Here is a 20,851-nt window from a genome sequence, read left to right as displayed (position 1 = left end):
TGCCCATCAAATTTGAGTGTGCAAGCATATATTTAAGTCCCTAAAATGATTTTTAAAAATTCTTCAAAAATGCACCTGCCGTTACCACATGCAATGAAGAAAACACCAGCCGCATTATTTTGAAACCCTCTGTATTCAATTTCACTACAATAGGATTTTGTTCCCCATATTTTTTTTATTTTTTTTTTAACGCCAAAATGAAACTTAACTTCTTGGGGTTCCCGATTATTGTTTTAATTTTTTTGACAAACATTTCCTTTAGTGGACATTTCCTGGGGTGCAGGCTATATTTTTTAAGCCTGCACCTCTAAACCCCAATTCTGCACTTTTAACAATGTAACAGGTGTTAATCGTGCTGACGTAGGTTACCGCCTGCGACCGACTCTGAATTAGGCCGTAGAGATAGGAGGTGTGCTTTCATTGTTGTGGGTATTTCCACGCTTACGATGTGCTTTGCGATTGAGTGCTCATTTTGCATATTCTCAGTCACTTTGGGTGCGACCGATCGCTCCCGAGCGACCGCCTCTGAATGAGGTCAAATGACCCTAAGCACACAGCCAAGATATCAAAGGAGTCACTTCAGAACTACTCTGTGAATGTCCTTGAGTGGCCCAGCCAGAGACCAGACTTGAATAGAATTGAACATCTCTGGAGAGATCTGAAAATAGCAGTGCACTGATGCTTCCCATGCAACTTGATGGCGCTTGAGAGGTGCTGCAAAGAGGAATGGGCAAAACTGATGAAAGATAGGTGTGACAAGCTTGTGGAATCATATTCAAAAGACTTGAGGCTGTAATTGCTGCCAAATGTGCATCAACAAAGTATTGAGCAAAGGCTGTGAATACTTATGTACATGTGATTTCTTAGTTTTTTTTTATTAAATTTGCAAAAATCTCAATAAAACTTTTTACATTATGTCATTATGGAGTATTGTGTGTAGAATTTTGAGGACAAAAATTAATTTATTTCATTTTGGAATAAGGCTGTAACATAAAATGTGGAAAAAGTGAAGCGCTGTGAATACTTTGTGGATGCACTGTAGGTGGCAGCTCCTTCCAACTATCTTACATAGAATATTTTACTTTACACCGTGTTATGATGATATTAGGATAAAAGAGAAAAGTGAAAAAATGTGAATAATTATAAATACAATATACTTAAAGTGCCTCTTATCCATCTATATTAAATGTGACAATATTAAACTAGTATTCTGTCTAGTCTTTTAATCCAACAATGTGTGTCCCCTATTGGGGATATTAGTATCCCACTGTGGTAATAAAATATTATTTACAAATAAAATTGACACTTATGATAGTATCCACTAACAATTTTTTTTAATTAACTAAGTGCTGTGAAATAAAAAAAAAACAACAACTATAATAATGTGATAATCTCAATTACACCTTATGTATATCTCTCTCTTTAAATTAAACCAATGTATACATACTAAGATACATTTTGTAAGTCCAATTACTCCAATAAAATATTGTAATTAATAAATTCATTCAACCCCATTATTTGAAGACCATCTAACAAAAAAGGCCAGTGGCTTTCTTGCTTTAACAGTTCCTTTGTGAGATTGCCACCCCTGATGCCTAAAAGTATTTTTTTCAATGCCGAAATCCTTAAACCATTTGGATTCATTTGATGTTTCTCAAGGAAGTGTCTCGCAAATGATGTAAGTTGTTTGAATCTTTCCAGGTTCTGTTTTGAGTTCCTTATGGGACCTACATGTTCCAACATCCTCTTCCTTAGAGGTCTAGTCATCATACCAATGTAACTTTTTTTGCTATAGAAGTGCCCACTCTCAGCCAATCAGCATGTCCCAATAAAATAGTATGATATTAAATATATGTATTATTTTTTTGCTAATATACTACATTATTGGTGACCCTTTCGTGTTTTGTATCATACGTGTTTTTTTTAGGTCCATACTTAGAAGGAACTACCAAGAGGATCAGCTGGTTGTTTACTTGATTATTTTTTCAAAAACAACTTCGGCATGACAATTGGACATTTACTTCTAATTAGAGCAGGATATAAAACCAGCATAAGCCCAGCACTTGCTATATGATAGGTGATACATTACCCGGTTGCCCTCTTCTCAGCATGTGACAGTACATGTAGATAAAGAAACAGGTTCAACAAGCGGCATTCAGGGATTCAAAGAACATGACAGACACCAACCTGTTGCAACAGGCTGGTATCTGTTAAGTTCTTTGAATCCATGAGCAGGGGTGTATCTAGGGGTCTGAGAGCCCCTGGCAAGCTAAGGGAGAGCGCCCCCCCCTCTCTCTTGCATTTTCCCCTACCACACAGTAGGGGGGGTGTTCAATAATTATATATATATATATATATATATATATATATATTATATAGACATACACACAACATGCTTACAAACACACACAGCATACATACACACAACATACATGCATAACATGCTTGCAAACACACACACACAGCATACATACACACATGACATACTTCCAAGCATAAATACACACATAACATACACACATGACATGCTTACAAACACACACAGCATACATACACACATAACATACAGACATGACATGCTTACAAACACACACAGCATACATACACACATAACATACACACATAAAATACAGACATGATATACTTACAAACACATACACAGCATACATATGCACATGACATACTTACAAGCATACATACACACATAACATATACACAACATACTTACAAACACACACAGCATACATGCACACACATAACATACACACAACATACTTACAAACACACACACAGCATACATACACACACATAACATACACACTACATACTTACAAACACACACAGCATACATACACACACATAACATACACACTACATACTTACAACACACACACAGCATACATGCACACACATAACATACACACAACATACTTACAAACACACACACAAGAAACTGACCTGTTAACACAAACACACACACCCCCACCCAACCAACACTAACAATAGACTGTCACTGACCTGTTAATAACACACACACACCACCCCCTACCCTACCAACACTAACAAGAAGAGACTGACCTGTAACCTCACAGTGCTGTGCCGCGCCGAACAGCTCCTTGATCCCTTGCACTGGGAGATGAGTCACTGGACCATGTGGGAGCTGAGGGAGGCAGAGCAGAGCTCACAGCAGGGTTGTGGACAGATCCCCTTCCATAGATGTACCTACTGAAGGGGATCTATATAACCAACCCTCACAGCAGCAAGTGAGGACAGCCGAGTGCGCCGCTGATATACACCGCAGCGGGCACCCGGCAAACAAAACTTGCAGCAGTGGCTGGGTCAGCATTCTGTGCTCAGTGTGGCTGTGGCCACCTGCACCCTACCTACCTATCCTTTCCAGCGGGTGCCGAGCACACCATAACCTATCTGTCCACAGCACTGCAGAGCGCATCTATTGCTATGGTGACACTGCCAGGTGGTGCCCCCCTGGCAGCCGGCGCCCCTGGCAAGTGCCATCCTGGCCAAAGTATAGATACGCCCCTGTCCATGAATGCTGCTTGTTGAACCTGTTTAAATATATATATATATATATATATATATATATATATATTGCAAGGGCACAGTCATGCCCTAATATTAAGTCTGAATCTAAAAGAATGGAATTTCAGGGCAAAAACATAAAATTTTAGGATTTGGGAGTAATCTAAAATTCCAACTGTCAATTTTTTCTTACACTCTCTATTAGGACCACTTTTCTGTTGTTCTCTATGGGGGATTTTTGGGAAGGCATAACTCATGATAGGAGGCAAATTTAGACTTGGTTTTTTTTTAATTAGGTAGCTATTGTTCCAGGGTAGGTGCTTTTGGGGTTCAAGTTATTTAGAAAGTTACAGTTTTCAAACTATTACCTCTAGAATCTGCCATTATAGAGATAGAAAGTTTCATCTTATTGCACAGCCTCAGTAGGTACGGTACCTCCAGCAGGTGTTCTCATTGTGGCTTCACCTAAGTACAACAAGATGGCTGTCCTCTGCAAGCGGTAGGGGGGCCGGGACATGGGGGAGGGAAGAAGGAGGGTAGTGGGGGTAGCAAGCATTAGCTGCAGCCAATACCCAGGGATGGTAGTGGTCATTAGCAGCGGCAGGACACAGGGAGGTAGCAGCACACATCTGCAGGCTCAGATCTGAAAGATCTTTGATATCCACATCTATGTTTAAACAAACCCAGAAGCATGGATGGTATCAGTAAGACCCGTCTATACTTCTATGTTTAAAAAAAAACATGTGAAAAAAAAATAAATGGCGTGCCCCCCTTCCTAAAAAAACAACCAGCACCGGGCTTTGGAAAGCCAGTATTGGTTGTGCTAAATTCAGGTAACAAATGGCATAGGGGTACCCCATATGAAGCACAACCAGCACCAGGCTTTTCAGAACTAGTCCTGGTTGCCAAAATATGGGGGGGAAATGACATATGGGTCCCCAATATTTAGCACAACCAGCACTGGGCTCTGATCTGGTCCTGATTCTGGAAATACATGGGGCAAAAATGCATATGGTTCCACTGTATTTACCAGAACCAGCAATGGACCCTTTCTAGTTGGGGGAGGGGTGATGCCACTGCCAGGGGAGCACTTTCACCTGGCCCCATAGCTGAAGCATCACCCCAGACTGCTAGTCAGCACAGGCCAGGAATCCCTGTGGTGGGTAAAAACCCCCCCAGTAAAGTTGTCCCCCTCTCCAGAGCACCCAAAGCCCCAATGTGTGCCGGGTTGATTATGTAATGTATAGTGCAAAAAAACCCCTAAAATATTGTCTTTTGCAGAAGCAGTACAGGCCCCAGCAAGCCTCCCCAGCATGCTAGTACATGGAGAACCAAAAGTACCAGCAGGCAGGGCATGAAGAGCCAGCTGGTACCTAAAATACCCCTGTAAAATAAATATAAAAAAATCATAAACCAATTATTTTAAAACTTTATTTTTCTGCACCTTCACCTGTGGGTGGCAGCCTTTAAACACTTTTTCATCACTGCCACTTTCACCAGGACTTACAAGGCATCTTCACCTACAGAGTGGTGGCCTTTAAGCTCTTTTTCATGGCCGCCATCCATTCAGGACTTCACCTCTGTCTTCTTTCTTCAGCAGGTCTTCTCTCCTGCCTTTCATCAATTGGACTGTCTTGCCGTTTCCTTGAACTGGCTTAGATATGCCAGCTGAGGGGGTGGGGCAATGACGTTGTGAGCCGTGATTGGCTCGCAGTGGCCATCTTTGAATTTAAAAAATGGCATGTGTATTTCCTCAACCAGGACCAGCTTAGAGCCCATGTGTGTTTTCCAATGAGCACACAATTCTGTGAAATAGCAGCACCACCATTTTGTGAGTGACAGCAATCTCACTCTGTGAGAGTGCTGAATCTGCAGTTAACCACATGGTGTCATAGCATACCATATCTGTATTACACAAGGAACATGTCCATTAAGGCATCAGCCTTAATGTTCATAATTTCATTGCTTTTTGAAGTTTGAGTGGCAGAAATTCAATAGGTTTTGGGAAATTTCAGATCAAGCATAAGAAGCCTTAATGGGAAATGTGAAACCATAAGGTTTTTTGGCTATGGAATTTCATTGCTTTTTAAAAATGTATTTTCTATCAGGGTTTGGAGGAGCAAAACGGGCCATCTGCAGGGGCAAAGGGCAACAAAATGCTACAATAGTGCATGTGGAGGAGGTGTTTTGGGGATGCACAGGGTAAGACACCCGGTAGGGGCGGGCTGCAGGAGTGCAGGGGCAGCAGCAGTGTGCGGACCAGTGGCAGCAGTGCACAGGGCCATTAGCAGGTGCCAGAGGTGTTTACTGGTGCTGGGCATACATCTGATAAAATAAGACACAGATGAATGGATGAATTAGTGAGATCCATCTGTCTATCTGTGTATATTTGAATTTGTGTAAAATAAAAATTTCAAAATGGGACATGCCACCCCCAAACACAAACAGCCCCAGGATTTTCACCACCGGTCCTGTTTGTGAAAATACAGGGGGAAAATGACGTAGGGGTCCCCCGTATTCAGCGCAACCAGCACTGGGCCAGTCCTGGGGGTAAATTTACTAAAGTTCAATTTGAGATTATTTTTTATGAATCTCTTAATTCTCCTGAGATTGAATTGATCTTGAACAGAAAAATCCTTAATAAACCTCAAATTTACCAAGAAGGGATTTTGCTTTCGATTTTCAACTCAAATTCGATATTGTTTCAGTTTAAGAAGGGATTTGCTGTTTGAATTTGCATGTTCATGTCCAAATCAAACTGCAAATCCCACTCCAAAACAAACTTCCAAGCCCCAAATGAATAGAACTACTTCATGCTTTCATTTTCAGCATGATCAGTTCAATTTCACACAGATACATGTATACATCAGTGAGAAAAATTACATCGGGTCCTCCCTAAATACATAACCAGCCCCAGACTTTTTATAGCCAGTCCAGGTTGTGTAAGTACAGGGAAAAAATAGTGTAGGGTTCCTCTATAATTAGCACAACCAGCACTGGACTCTTTGTAGCAGGTGGATTAATGGCACAGCCAGAGAAAACTTTTCATGGGTTTCCCCGGCCAAAGAATTACTCCAGACCGCTAGTCAGCCCTGGCCGGGGATCCTTGGGGAGTTGGGGACCCCCCAAATAAAGGGGTCCCTCTCTCCAGTGCACCACAGGCCTAGGCTGATAGCCCGGGAATATCCCTGCCACCCCTGGGGGGTGACCAGTTGGCAGTGTAAAAGTGTAGTGTAAAAATAAAATAATAAACATTGTCTTTATGAGTAGAACTGCTGGTCCCAGCAAGTCTCCTCCACATGCTGGTACTTGGAGAACCACAAGTACCAGCAGGTGGGGCATTAGGGGCCCGCTGGTACATGTAGTTCACTGATAAAGAAATGTGGAAATAAACACAATAAACACACACCATGTCAGTATAAGTTTATTACAAACATACACACTTACACAAACTCACCTACATTACCTGGACTGGTCCCTTTCTCCATGTAGGGATTCAAGGTTCTCCGTATAATCTTCCAGCAGGTGTACTCACTATGGCTTCACTTGGGTGCACCAAGATGGCTGTTGTTTGCAGGCATTAGGCTAGGGGGAAGTAATCATCCATTAGCTGCAGCCAGGACCCAGGGGGAGGGGGCATTAGCAGCAGCAGTGCTGGCGACAGTGGCGCAGATGGTAGGACCCGGGGAGGTAACAGCACACAGATGCACGCTTGGACCAGAAAGATCTGTGATACCTGCATTTGTGTATAAATAAACACAAAATCACCGATGGTATCAGTGAGACCTGTTTGTGCTTCTGTGGTTTAAAAAAAAGAAACCCTGTGTAAAAAAATTGTATGACACCCCCCTCCAAAATAACAACAAGCAGCACTGGCTATACCCGACACCCCTGGACATTGGGCACCAGGTTGATTGTGTAATGTGTGGTGCAAGTAAACAGTTAAAATATTGTCTTTTACAGTAGCACTACAGGCCCAAGCAAGCCTCCCCTACATGCTGGTACTTGTAGAACCACAACTACCAGCATGCGGGGCATTATGGGCCCGCTGGTGCCTATAGTACCCCTGTAAAAGAAATATAAAAAAAACAGAAACCTTTTGTTTTAATAATTTATTATTCTCTATCTTCACCTGGGGACATCTGCCTTTAAGCTCTTTTTCATGGCTGCTGCCTGCCCCAAGACTTCTATGGCAGCTTCACCAGTAGGGCGGCAGCGTTTAAGCTCTTTTGCATGGCCACTGCCCATCCAGGACTTCCTGGCATTTTTTCTTTCTATGTCAGGTCTTGTCTCCTGCCCCTCCTTCGAAGGACTGAAGAGCCACTGCCTTTGCTGGCTTATAAAAGCCAGCTGAAGGGGGATGACGCCACGAGCCATGATTGGCTCGAGCGCCATTTTTTAAATATGTACAGGCGGTTCTCACCATTGAAATCAATAATGAGAACCACTCATTGGCTAGGAGGTGGAATGCTCACCTCTCACAGCCAACGAGCACTACCCACCTGGAATTTCTGTACTGAAATCCCACAGCGGAGTTCTTAGAGAACACTACTAATGTTCGTGGGCTCGCATATTTGCATATTTTTTTGCCAAGACCTTGGATTGTCTACTTTGGAATGAAAAGAGGAATGATCCACACATAGGAGGAGGTGATAATGGATTATTTATTACAGGTACTCCATTGGATTATCTACTGATGAAGAGAGCAGATGGGCTACTGGGATACATATGTGCATATGTGAGATAGTGTGTGCATGTGTGTGCATGTATGTTTAATAAAATTTTACTTTCCATGGTGTGTGTGTTCTGTTTTTATAATATTGCTTTTGCTTTGGAACTACAGGTACCAGCGGGCTCAAAATGACCCACATGCTGGTAATTGTGGTACTCCAAGCACCAGCATGTGGAGGTGGCTTGCTGGAAACAGTAGTTCCACAGCAAAAAAAATATTTTTATTGTTTACTTGCACCACACTTTACATAATCAACCTGGCATCCATCAGACAGGGGTGCAGGGTATTTCCTTGGGCTATCAGTCTTGGGTGCCTTGGAGAGGGGGACTCCTTTATTGTCTCCTGCTTTCACTGACTATTGGTAAGGGGTAATGCTTCAATTGGGGGACCCGGTGAAAGGGCATACCTGTCTGTGGCATCACCCCCCACTAGAAATGGTCTGGTGCTGGTATTAGTACATACAGGGGGACCCTACACACTTTTCCCCCTGTATTTCCAGAACAAGGACCATATCAGTGCCCAGTGCTGGCTGTGCTCAACATGGGGGACCCCTACCTCATTTCTCCCCCATATTATGGCAACCAGGACTGGTTATAAAAAGCCTGGTGCTGGTTGTGTTTTATATGGGGGACCCCTACATCATTTGGCCCCAGTATTTAGCAAAACCAGAACTGGAATTCCAAAGCCCGGTGCTGGTTGTTGTTGTTTTTTTTTGGGGGGGGCACACCATTTTTTTTTACTTAGGTTTTCCATTTTTTTTTAAACAGAAGTACAGACAGGTCACACTGATCCTGTCCCTGCTTCTGTGTTTATTTATACACAGATCTTGGTATCAAGGATCTTTCAAATCCAAGCCTGCATCTGTGTGCTGCTACTTTCCCCGGGCTCTAACATTTCCACCACTGCCCGCAGTGCTGCCCGCACCACAGCCACTAACACCAGCTAGCATTCCCTGGTCATGGCCACAGCTAATGCCCGGTACCCAACTACTCCTTTCCCCCTGGTCCTGGCTGCAGCTAATGGCTGCTTCTTTCCCCCGAGCCCACCACCACTAACGCTCACAAATGGCGGCCATCCTTATGCACCCAAGTGAAGCCACAGTGAGTTCACCTGCTTGAGGCTCCTACTAATGCTGCACAACAAGTTGAAATTTACTATCTCTTCAATGGTACATTCTTGAGGTAATAGTTTAAAAATGTTAACTTTCTAATTTACCTGAACCCCAAAAGCACCTACCCTGGATCTATAGCTACCTAATAAAACAAACCTCAAGTCTAAATTCACTCCCTACACTGAGTTATGCCTTCCCAAAAATCCCCCATAGAGAACAGCAGAAAAGTGGTCCTAACTGAGAGTGTCACAAAAAACGGACAGTTGGAAATTTAGATTACTCCCAAATCCTAACATTAACCCTGCTAACTGCCCTAAACCTAATGCTCCCCACCATTGCTAAGAGGATGGGCACCCTGGACTTACCTCATTCGGGTCTGTGTCATCCTGGAGTCTGCCATTGGAATTATGATAGGCATCGGTATTTCGATGCCTATCATGAATCCCTAGCCAGCTTTCTGCCATCGGGACTGTGACCAATACATTTCACTCTGTGCTTCAGGTTAGTACATATAAAAAAGGTATCTAGGTGGCAGCTCCTTCATAGTATCTTACATATTACTCTGTACATCAGGTTAGTATATACCGTATAAAGGGGTGTCTAGGTGGCAGCTCCTTCATAGTATCTTACATATTACTCTGTGCATCATGTTAGTATATATAAAGAGGTATCTAGGTGGCAGCTCCTTCATAGTATCTTAAATATTACTTTGTGCATCAGGTTAGTATATATAAAGTGGTATCTAGATGGCAGCTCCTTCATAGTATCTTAAATATTACTTTGTGCATCAGGTTAGTATATATAAAGTGGTATCTAGATGGCAGCTCCTTCATAGTATCTTAACTATTACTCTGTGCATCAATGTAACAAATAAAGAGAGATACTATGATGGAGCTGCCACCTAGATACAACATATTACGTGTGTATAAGGTTAGTATGGGATGTAGTCCAGAAGCCAATGCTTGAAATGCCGACCGCCGGCTTCCTGACAGTAAAAGCCCAGCTTGGGACTAGTCATTAACCCCACACTGAAATCCCGATGTCTGGCATACCAAATGTAGTTAAGCCAGGTGTCGGGAGCTCAAAGTAATGGGGGAGGTGGTTTAGGTTTAGGTACTCCTGGGGGTCTTAGGGTTAGAAACCCCCCAGGAGGGTTAGGTTTAGGCTAGGGGAAGGGAGGGTTAGGGTCAGGTACCACCTGGGGGAGGTTAGGTTTAGTTAGTTTATATTAATATCTAGGTATCTAGGTGGCAGACCCATAATAGTATCTTACATATTAATCTGTGCATCAGGTTAGTATATATAAAGGGGTGATTGCATTAAATACCCCGGCAATGACACCTTGCACCCCTCATGGCTTGCTCCAAGCCCAAATTTACATAATTTTGCTCAGAGCCCAATGACTTGCACCCGTGAGTACATCTCATGTAATTGGATTGAGAGCATATAATCTTATAGATTACTATGTGCAAAAACAGACAAAGTGACATCCACAATGGTTAAGAATTTAGATTATGTGATAGTATTAGAACCTACAATTTCTGTAGTATATAGTTGCTAAAATCAATATTTGTTAGAATGGTAGTAGACTGCAAAGTCAGTATATTCATATTGTGTGCAAGATAATGACTCTTTTTGGGGTACTGTCGTAGTCATAGAAAATTAATTGTGAAAATGCTCCATTTTTTTTTTTTTTTTAAATGGATAATGGAATTTTCCCAGAAGTCAACTCTTGTTATACATCAAAGGAGTCACACAGGAGAGATGCCATATAAATGCTGTGAATGTTGATGCTGTTTTAGTAGTAAAAGATCACTTATTAATCACACGAAGAGACACTCTACGGCCCTGAATGTATAATTTGTTTCTTAAGTAAGTTAAATTGAATCACTTCAATACATTTACAAGTGAGGACATTTTTATTTTCTGAATGTGACAAGTGTTTTATATAAATCAGTCATGTAAAAGACTTGAGAGGAGAAATATCTACATCTTATCCTCTGCACCAATGTAATATAATAAACAATGTGTATGGTGACACCCCCAAATTTGTCTGAAATTATTATTTATTTGAAAATTAAATTTTTCACTACAATGGCATAAAGCGGTGCCAGTGGCATCATTAGAGGGGTGCACCAGGTGTCACCATCTGAGGGGGTCACACCAAAATATCAGAGCTGCTCTGCTATTTTATTATCATGCCCTCAGATGGTGTCACCAAGCAGCAGTGACAGATGGGAGAATGCTCGTGTCATCCATACTGAGAGGCTGAGGGCTGCCTGGGGAAGACCCCAGTATGATTTGAATGGGGGTATAACATGCTGTCATGCCCTCATAATGTTATACATCTGGGAGCATCACTTCATGATTATGGGACCTTGCCCCCTTCTGCAATCACACATGCCATGGGCCTGCACAGAAATAGATACAGGGGTGTAAGGCTGGAATAGGAGCACTGGGCAGAGCTATTAATAACAACTAAAACAACAAATAAGAGAGAATTTTCTGGGTGTAGTGCACTGGTTTAATATATAACTTATTTTATTTTCATAAAAGGAAGATTATCCAGATGATAAAATATCAGTGAAATATAAAATAAAGTAAGGAAAGTGACAAATATGTATAATAAAGTGATATAAAAATCATTGGGGCTGGTACAAGTGTTGATGATGTAGCTGATCTCTATAATATACAGCTGTACTGCTCATGCAGGGGCTGGGACTAGATGAGGAAAGAACATTTTATCCAGTTAAGATTTCCAGCAGCTCCTCTCAGTAGTGGGATTTCTGCTATGTGGTCTATTCAATTACATGTGACTCTCTCTTCCATGAGTAACCACTGCTATATGCCTCACTCACAGTAACACAGGACTCATGGATCTATGTTTGCAGATCCTCAGGCCTGAGTAGAAAAATCCAAGAGTCCAGGGTGAGATTGGGCTGTTAGGAGGGTGTCGGGGGCAGCTGATAGAGATTACATGTTGTTATAATGACAGTTCACAAACCTCACATCTAATTGAATTGGCCCTATGAGATTTACATGCTGCCCTGTATCACCCTACAGGTCTCCTCTCTGATCTCTCTTATCCCTCCTTATTCTTTCCCTCATACCTTCCTATTGCTGTATTACTGTACCTACCTTCTACTGTATTATAAGTACTCTGCATTATATTATATAATGGTGCAACTAAGCCACTGGTTCCCTGTATCCCATAACAGTATGTAAAATAAATAGGTATAGGCGGGATCAGAGGTTACCCTATAACTGCAGCGTAAAGACAAAACAGGGTTTCCCAGACCCTGAAGTGCAGATAGATATAAAAAGAAGGATTCTCTGGTTCTGAAAGAGGGTGATTTATATATATATACATACATATAATTGACACTGGGTACACTGCCTAATGAGGTGTCAAAGTCAAATAAGAATACTGAATGAAATACAATAACATACAACTTTATGTACGTTAAAATTATCTTTTATATTTTTCATATACTTAAATATTGCTTTTCAATATCACGCATTGTTATATATTAGTGTTTATATTATTTACGAATGTCAGCACTTTTGGGGGTCCCAGGGTCAGCACCTACCTGCAGCTCTTATAGTTGCTCTCTCGGGCTCCAAGCTGTGCAGCAGGACAAGGGGCAGTGCTGCTATGAGTGCCCGATAATTGATCCTTCACTCCCGCAGCACCAGCACACACACCTTTCTACACCAAACATCCTCCATGCCAACCTGGAGGGTGTAGAATATCTGGAGGTGAGCTTCTCCCCTGCCCATACTATGGCAGATGCTGGTCCCTGGAGGAGGGCTCCAGGACACTGATTCAGAGCCGGACGCTCTGACCAGCGTGCTCGGTCTGAATCAGGGCCCTCCTACCTGAAAATGGTGCAGCCTCTGGAACGCTCGCATCGCATGACCATCGCAACCATCGGGCTTGCGATGAGACCCTGCTGTAGGGTCTCATTGTCGCAAGCCCTGGAGAGATTTTGGCTCTATCAGAGCCAAAATCACTCCAACTGACATCACTAGTGATGTCAGTGGGGCCAGACCCAGACAGTAGGCGTTCCCATGGGAACGCCTCTTTTTGGCAGCCACGCCCCTGGCACGCCCACAAAAGGGAGCGTGCTGTCAGTCACCATCGACAGCACGCCCCCTTTGGTGCGAGACCCATATTGATGGATGGGTGCATGCACATTTGGGTACAATTGACCCGCTTGCGAGCATCCTGCGCTCACGAGTGGGTCTGAATGAGACCCACTGCCCCTTGTCCTGACACCTGCTGCTGCTCTCATGATTGGAGGTGCAGGTGCCACAGGTATTGGGTGAGAGAGAAAACAGAGGTGCTGGTGCCACCAGTATTGGGGTGGGAATTGGAGGTGCAGGTGCCTCTGGTATATTGTGGGGAGAATCAGAAGTGCATGCACCACCAGTATTGGGGGGGAATTGGAGGTGCAGGTTCTGCTGGTACTGCCTAAGCTTTTGCTGTCTCTCTCCCTGCTGCCAGCACATAGCTCTCACCTGGGTTGGCTGGGAGCCCACACCACTAGCCCTTCATCAGTCCTAGTGATTCCCAGGCCAGGATACAGAGAAGCAGCAGTAGCAGAGGTACTGGCAGCACTCCAAGGAGTTATCAGAGATGAATGTAAGAAAAGTAGGCAGACACTGATGGCCAGTGTCTGCTCACTTATTATTCCACTGGGGGAAAATTTCCCCTACACTAGAATGATTAGTTGGGAAAAATCAAACATGTTTGATTTACTCTACTAGTTGGAACTAGGGATGTGCGCAGACTAGAGATGTGTGCCAACCCTCTTGTTTTGGTTTTGGTTTTGGATCTGGATATCCCCTGGTTTTGGATCTGGATTGGTTTTGCCAAAACCTCACCTCCATGTTTTGCTTTTGTGTTTTGGTTTTGGGTCTGGATTTTTCCTTAAAAATTAAAAAAAACAGCTAAAATCACATAAAATTAACCTTTTTTTGTTCCAACAGTATTATAACCTCAATAACATTTTTTTCCACTCATTTCCTGTCAATTTTGACCAACTCACAGCTCACAAGGCGACCAGGAAGTGTGCTTTCCAAAAATAAATAAATAATTGACTTAAATAATGTTTGCAAATCTTCTATAATGGCATTTCCCAACCTGTACAGGGACATAAAAAAAACATAGGGCCTGATTCAGACCCACTCGCGAGCGGCTGTCCGCTCACAAGTGGGTCGATGTTGTGCACTGAGCATGCGCATGATGGAGGGAGCTCCGTCGTGCGCATGCGCCAGACGCGACGAGCGAAGGAAAGTCCTTCGCTCGTTGTGTCTGATCAAAGGGGGCGTGCTGTCGATGTTGATTGACAGCACGCTCCCTTTGGTGGGTGTGCCGGGGGTTTGCCTCCCTGACAGGGGCGTTACTAAGTGAACGCCTACCATCAGAAGCCGGCCCACTGACATCACTAGTGATGTCAGTGGGAGTGATTTTGGCTCTGATAGAGCCAAAATCACTCCGGGCCTTGCGGTTGAAAACCTCAACCGCAGGCTCCAGCTCGCAGTTTCGATGGTCGCGATGGTCAAGACCATCGCGGCCATCAAACTGCACGCTCGTATAGGCTGTGGGTGGTGACCCACAGCTATACGAGCATCCAGGAGGACGCTCCATAGTTATGGAGGACTGCCCTCATTCAGAGTGTGCGCTCTGCTCAGAGCGTACAGCTCTGAATGAGGGCCATAGTTAGTTAGTGGCAGTTGTTCCCACTGTCCACTTAACCATGTGAGATATATTGTGAACAAGAGGAACAGAGCAGATAATGCAACATTTTAGACCTAAGGTTTAAGTATTATGTTGTGTCTTTCTTGGGAATTCTTTCTTGAGTGCAATGCCTGCTTGCTGGGAGTTAATATTTTTCATCCCAGAAGGGGACCAGGAAGCATGCTTTACAAAAATAAATAGACATTTGACTTAAATAATCCTTTGCAAACCTTCTGTTCTGTAATGGAATTTCCCAACCTGTACAGGGACATTAAAACAATAGAGTTAGATAGTGGATTTCAAATTGCCATTGTTCCCACTGTCCACTTCTCTTAGATATGTGAATGTTAGTATAGAATGTAGAAGACCAAAAATTGGGTGAACCACACATGGCTGATTGATCAACCATTATGACTGGATTAGTGTCATAAGGAAGAGGAGGCTGCAAACTGTGTGTCATGTTATGAGTTGTCCATATGGGTATGTTGCTGTTAAGGGATCAGGCTGGTAATCATCAATGGACACATTAATTTATTATAGTTTTTGTTATTTTGGGTTGCCATCTCCTGAAGGGTGTTTACCAACAGAGAGACTACCTACCTATCAGCTCAGGCATAGACACTTCCTGAGGAACAGAGCTCTGTTCTCTGGAGGGAAGCCAATAGGTAGGAGCCCCTGTTCCAACATCTGAAGCTCTTATCTCTCCACATCATCTATTATAGAAGAAAAAAAAATTCATCAGGTACATCTAGCTCCTCTTTTCTGTACCCTACTCACACTTTTTGGACAGGAAGTCCAGGATGGATGGTTTGGAAAAGAAGGGTTAGCAACAGATGGGGATGGTCATTATCAAGACCTGGTCCCCCAAGTGGGTGTAGTCTGGGAGGTATTGGTTGGCATGCAGGCAGTGGAATAACAAAGGCCTCCATGTTGTCTGTGCTTACTATTCCATATTTCAGTTTGCAACTCAGTTAGGAATAAAGTCGTCTACAGAACCAATGAAAGAATCACTGGATGTCTTAGTGTATTCTGGCCAAATACGATCCATGAATTCCAAGACAGGTTCCGGACAGATGAATCCTTTGCTTGTAATAATCTTTGGTAATTCCTGGCAAAGGTGGGTGTTATAGCCAGACACTTTGAAGGCTGTAACTTTGAACTGCTTTATAGAAAACATGTGAATGAAACCTTTCCACACTCCAGAACATGATGGAGAAATCCCTTGAAGTTCAGCACCTAGAGGATCTTTTTTCATGTTCTCTGAGGCCTCTCCTGACTGTGAAGAAAGATTATCCACACTGTAGTCTTTCATTGTGACTTTTTAATGGTGATTTGAATGTTGTCCACTGGCTGAGATCCATCTCATCTGAGGGTTGGTTTTTCCCCATGCAAATGAGACAATTCACAACCAGAAGGTAACTCTTATGTTTAGCCGTGGTGTCAGTCCCTCTTTTGGCAGAATTAGGCTTTAGTTTGTTATAAATATAGGCTTTAGGTTTTTAGAGCATATAACTTTATAAGCTGTTAGGATAACATTTCTGCTATGTTTAAGATTTAAAAAGAGAAACATTTTTGTAACTCAATAACTTAAAAAAAAGGTTTTCATTGCAACATTCATGCAGACCCTTGACAGACAGCAGCACAGCACCCCTGCGCAGCTATGCTGATGACAGGTGTGGCTGACACACACACACACAAAAATGTTATTTCTTATTTTGGGCAGCAGCCCCTTGACAGACAGGAGCACAGCACCCCTGTGCAGCTACGCCGATGACAGTGACAGCCAGGTGTAAAATTGATAATAAATTAATTAAAAAACAATTCACTGGGTGCAGCCCCTGGCAGTTAAATTGTTCATAAATTAATTTTTAAAAACAATTAATTGGGTGCAGCCCCTGGCTGTTAAATTGATCATAAATTATTTTTAAAACAATTATTGGGTGCAGCCCCTGGCTGTTAAATTGAACATAAATTAATTTAAAAGAAATCATTGGTTCCTTAACCAACCATAACATGAATTTAAAATGTCAGGCAGCAATGCCCCAACCAGCACATAATGGAAAGGAAAAAGGTGCAAGATGGAATAGTCATTGGGCCCTCCCACCCATCCTTATGTTGCATACGAAACAGGACAGTTTAACAAACCAATCATTTCAGCAACAAGGACTGCCAATTGTGGCTGAAATGATTGATTTGTTTGGACCCCGATAAAACAAGCTGCCAATGTGCATTGGACATGGAAATTAAAATGATTCCATACACAAACTGGCTTCACATTACAAGTTGTCCTCGTCCTTGTCATCCCCATCAGTGTGTACATCCTCTTCTTCACACATTATTAATTCATCCCTGCTGGATCCACCATAGCCGCATCTGTAATTTTTTTATGTATTTGTTGATAGAGGATTTCCTCGTGGAATTTGTAATTCATTTTAATGAACATCATCTTTTCCACATTTTGAGGAAGTAACCTCCTATGCTGATCACTGACAAAGTTGCCAGCTGCACTGAAAACTCTTTTGGAGTACACACTGGAGGGTGGGCAACTTAAGTAATGCAAAGCTAGTTTGTGTATGGGACTCCAACTTGCCTCTTTTTCCTGCCAGTACTGAAAGGGACTGTCTGACATGCCTATTATGATGTTATCTCTGAATAGTCCTCCACCATTCTGTGAATGGAGACCATATCACACATAGTCACGGTAGAAGACATGTCACTAGTAGGCAGTTCTCTCAGGCCGACCAGATGTCATTTTTGGTGACTGATCTGCATGACCAGCAGGCATTCTGTAAGGAAAATTTTGTCTTTTCCTGGCAGCTGCAGAAACTAAAGGAGGAGATGATGATAGCGTTTCACGTGCGGCTGCAGATGACAATTTTTTACCAACATCTCTTTGCACAGTTTTAGATTTTTGTCTGTTGGAAAAAAACTCACAAGGTAGGACTTAAACCTAGGATCCAGAATGGTTGCCAAAATATATTTTTCAGATTTCAAGAGATTGATGACTCTTGGATCCTGGTGAAGTGAATCAAGGGCTTGATCCACCAGTCGGACATACTTTGCGCAATCACTCCGTTTCATCTCCTCCTTCAGTTTCTCCAGCTGTTTTTGCAAAAGTCTGAATAGGAGAATGACCTGACTCAAGCTGGCAGTGTCTGCACTAACTTCACATGTGGCAAGTTCAAAGGGTTTGAGAACCATGCACAACACGGAAAATTGTTCTCCACTGCACTTGAGTAAAGTGCATTCCCGCTCCATGTCATAGGCCATTGTATATGCCTGGATGGCCTTTTGCTGTTCCTCCATCCGCTGAAGCATATAGAGGGTAGAATTTCACTGAGTTACTACCTCTTGCTTCAGCTAATGGAAGGGCAAATTTAACAGTATCTGCTGGACATGCAATCTTCGACAATCGGTCGCCGAATTACTAAAATGCCCAGATATTTTCTGGGCCACCGAGAGCATCTCCTGCATGACCATGTCAGTTTTTAAAAAACGTTGCACCACCAAATTAATTGTGTGAGCAAAACATGGGACATGTTGCAATTTGCCTAGATGTAATGCTCTCACAATATTTCTGGCATTGTCCAAAATCACAAATCCTGAGAAGAGTCCAAGTGGGGTAAGACATTTAGCAATGATTTCCCTGAGGTTCTCAGCAGTATGCCTCTTAGTGAAACCAGTTATACAAAGAGTAGTCAGCCTCTGAATCAGCTGTCTTTTGGTAGATGTTGCTGCTGCTGTCGCTGTTGTAGGCAATACCCAGTGGGCTGCCACAGTCATGTAATCCTTAGTTTGCCCTGTCCCCCTTGTCAACATATCAGTGGTCAAGTGGACAGTGGGTACAACAGCATTTCAGAGGACATTAATAAGGTTTTTTAATGTCCTTGTACAGACTTCGAACTGCTCTTCTAGCAAAGTGTAATCTAGAAGGGATCTGGTAGCAAGAACACAGGACCTGAATTAACTGTTGAAAACCCACTGCAGTAATGGTGAATACTGGATGCACATCTAATACCAGCTTAGCTGTTATGGCATCAGTAATCCACTGTGGAACTGTGTGATTGCTGTCATACCTGTTTACCCTTGTAAACGATTGTTTGACAGTTAATTGTTTTTTGGAGGATACACTACAAGTAGTCTTCCTCCTGGTCCCCTTATGGGATGAAGATCCACTAACAGCAACAGCAGCAGCAACAGCACCAGGCATAGTCATCAAGGATCCTTCTGAGGAATCATGGATAGGAGAGGAGTCAATCATGCTTCGAATACCAACATTGGATGCAGCAGGACTACTTGTGATGACGAATGAGGATGTTGATGATGCAGGTGTTGGTGTTGGAGATCGAAGGTGCTTGGATCTCACAGAGAGGGAGGAGGTAGGTGACACTGGACTTGTTACATTTTGAGTTTTGGAAATTGGCGACATACACTTTTATATTTGATGAATGCACGCCAAGTGACGTAATAAGGAGGAGGTTCCTCGGTGGTTTAGGTCCCTCCCTCTACTCACTCTTGCATGGCAATGGGCACATATGGCTTGACAACTGTTGTCCGGATCGGGATGGAAATAATTCCACATGTGAGAAGTAGATTTTTATGTCTTTTGTCCCGGTATGACAACAATGGGCTTTGGCTTTTTCAAACCATGGGCAACAGCTGTTGCCTTACTTACACAATGTCCATCCTTGGCATCAACATCCTCATCACCAACATCTTCATTATCAACATCCTCATCATCCTTAGCACCTTCATCCACCAAAATATCCTCCTCCTCCATGTGCAATTCCACAGAAGCATCCTCAATGACTACATGTGCAAGATGTTCACTGCCCTTCCCCACATTTACAGAGGGCACACAAATGTTGGAACTTGGAGGATCCTCCAATACACTAGTATTTAAGTTGGGCTCACACATGGCAACCGCAGACACACTTGAACTCTCCTTGGGACTTTGTGATTTAGATTTCTATGGGCACACAGTTGGTTTTTCCGGAGCTGTCTTAACAACTTTCACATTTTTAACTGGACCACCACCTCTACTACTACAAGCAGAAGGGCTATCAGCAGTCTTCATAAAGAAAGGCCAAGGCCTTATCCTTTCCTTTCCACTTTATGTAGTGAATGGCATAATGCCAATGTTTTGTTTATCTAAAGGAAAATATCGTTTTAATTTTTTTCTTAATTTCAGTAAACCTTGCTTTACCATATCATTGGTGTGACTTAAGCCCTGGGGCATGGACCTTCCTAGAGGTCGAGGAAGTTGACGGCCTTGCACTGCTGGAGGTAGCTACAACATGTGGTTCTTGGCCTTGCTCTCCTGTCATGTGACAGCTCTCCACATTTTTTCTGCAGTCTAGATGCAGTGTCACAATCACCAATCGTGTAACCAAGGAGCGGTTACAAAATTCACAAATGTGCAGTCGTGCACACACACAAAAATATTAGAAAAAAAGACAATAGATGATTTTTATTTTTTGTCATCTCCAGAAGAACTTGGCTCCAGAGTTTTTTTGGAGCATGACTGTAGTTGGGCAGCACAAGGTTGCAACTTGCATTGTTGGTTGGCTCTTGTGCTCTACTCTGGTTCAGCATAACACCCACGAGCACACAGAAGAAAAATATGACACTTTAATTGGTTTTTTTTTTGATTGAACATGACTGGAGTCGCTGGATCTTGTGCGCTAATGTGGTTAAGCCTAACACCCACGCACACACAGAAGAA

General features: G+C 42.8%; 1 pseudogene; it reads left to right on the top strand.

The window, feature by feature from the left end:
* Positions 1-20,851, top strand: part of LOC148522673 (uncharacterized) — a 75,245-nt pseudogene that overhangs the window by 41,835 nt on the left and 12,559 nt on the right.

This window comes from Taudactylus pleione, unplaced genomic scaffold (assembly GCF_031769625.1).
Source record: "Taudactylus pleione unplaced genomic scaffold, aTauple2 ptg000145l, whole genome shotgun sequence".
NCBI classification, from domain to species: Eukaryota; Metazoa; Chordata; class Amphibia; order Anura; family Myobatrachidae; genus Taudactylus; species Taudactylus pleione.
This window is presented reverse-complemented; position numbering and strand designations above follow the sequence as displayed.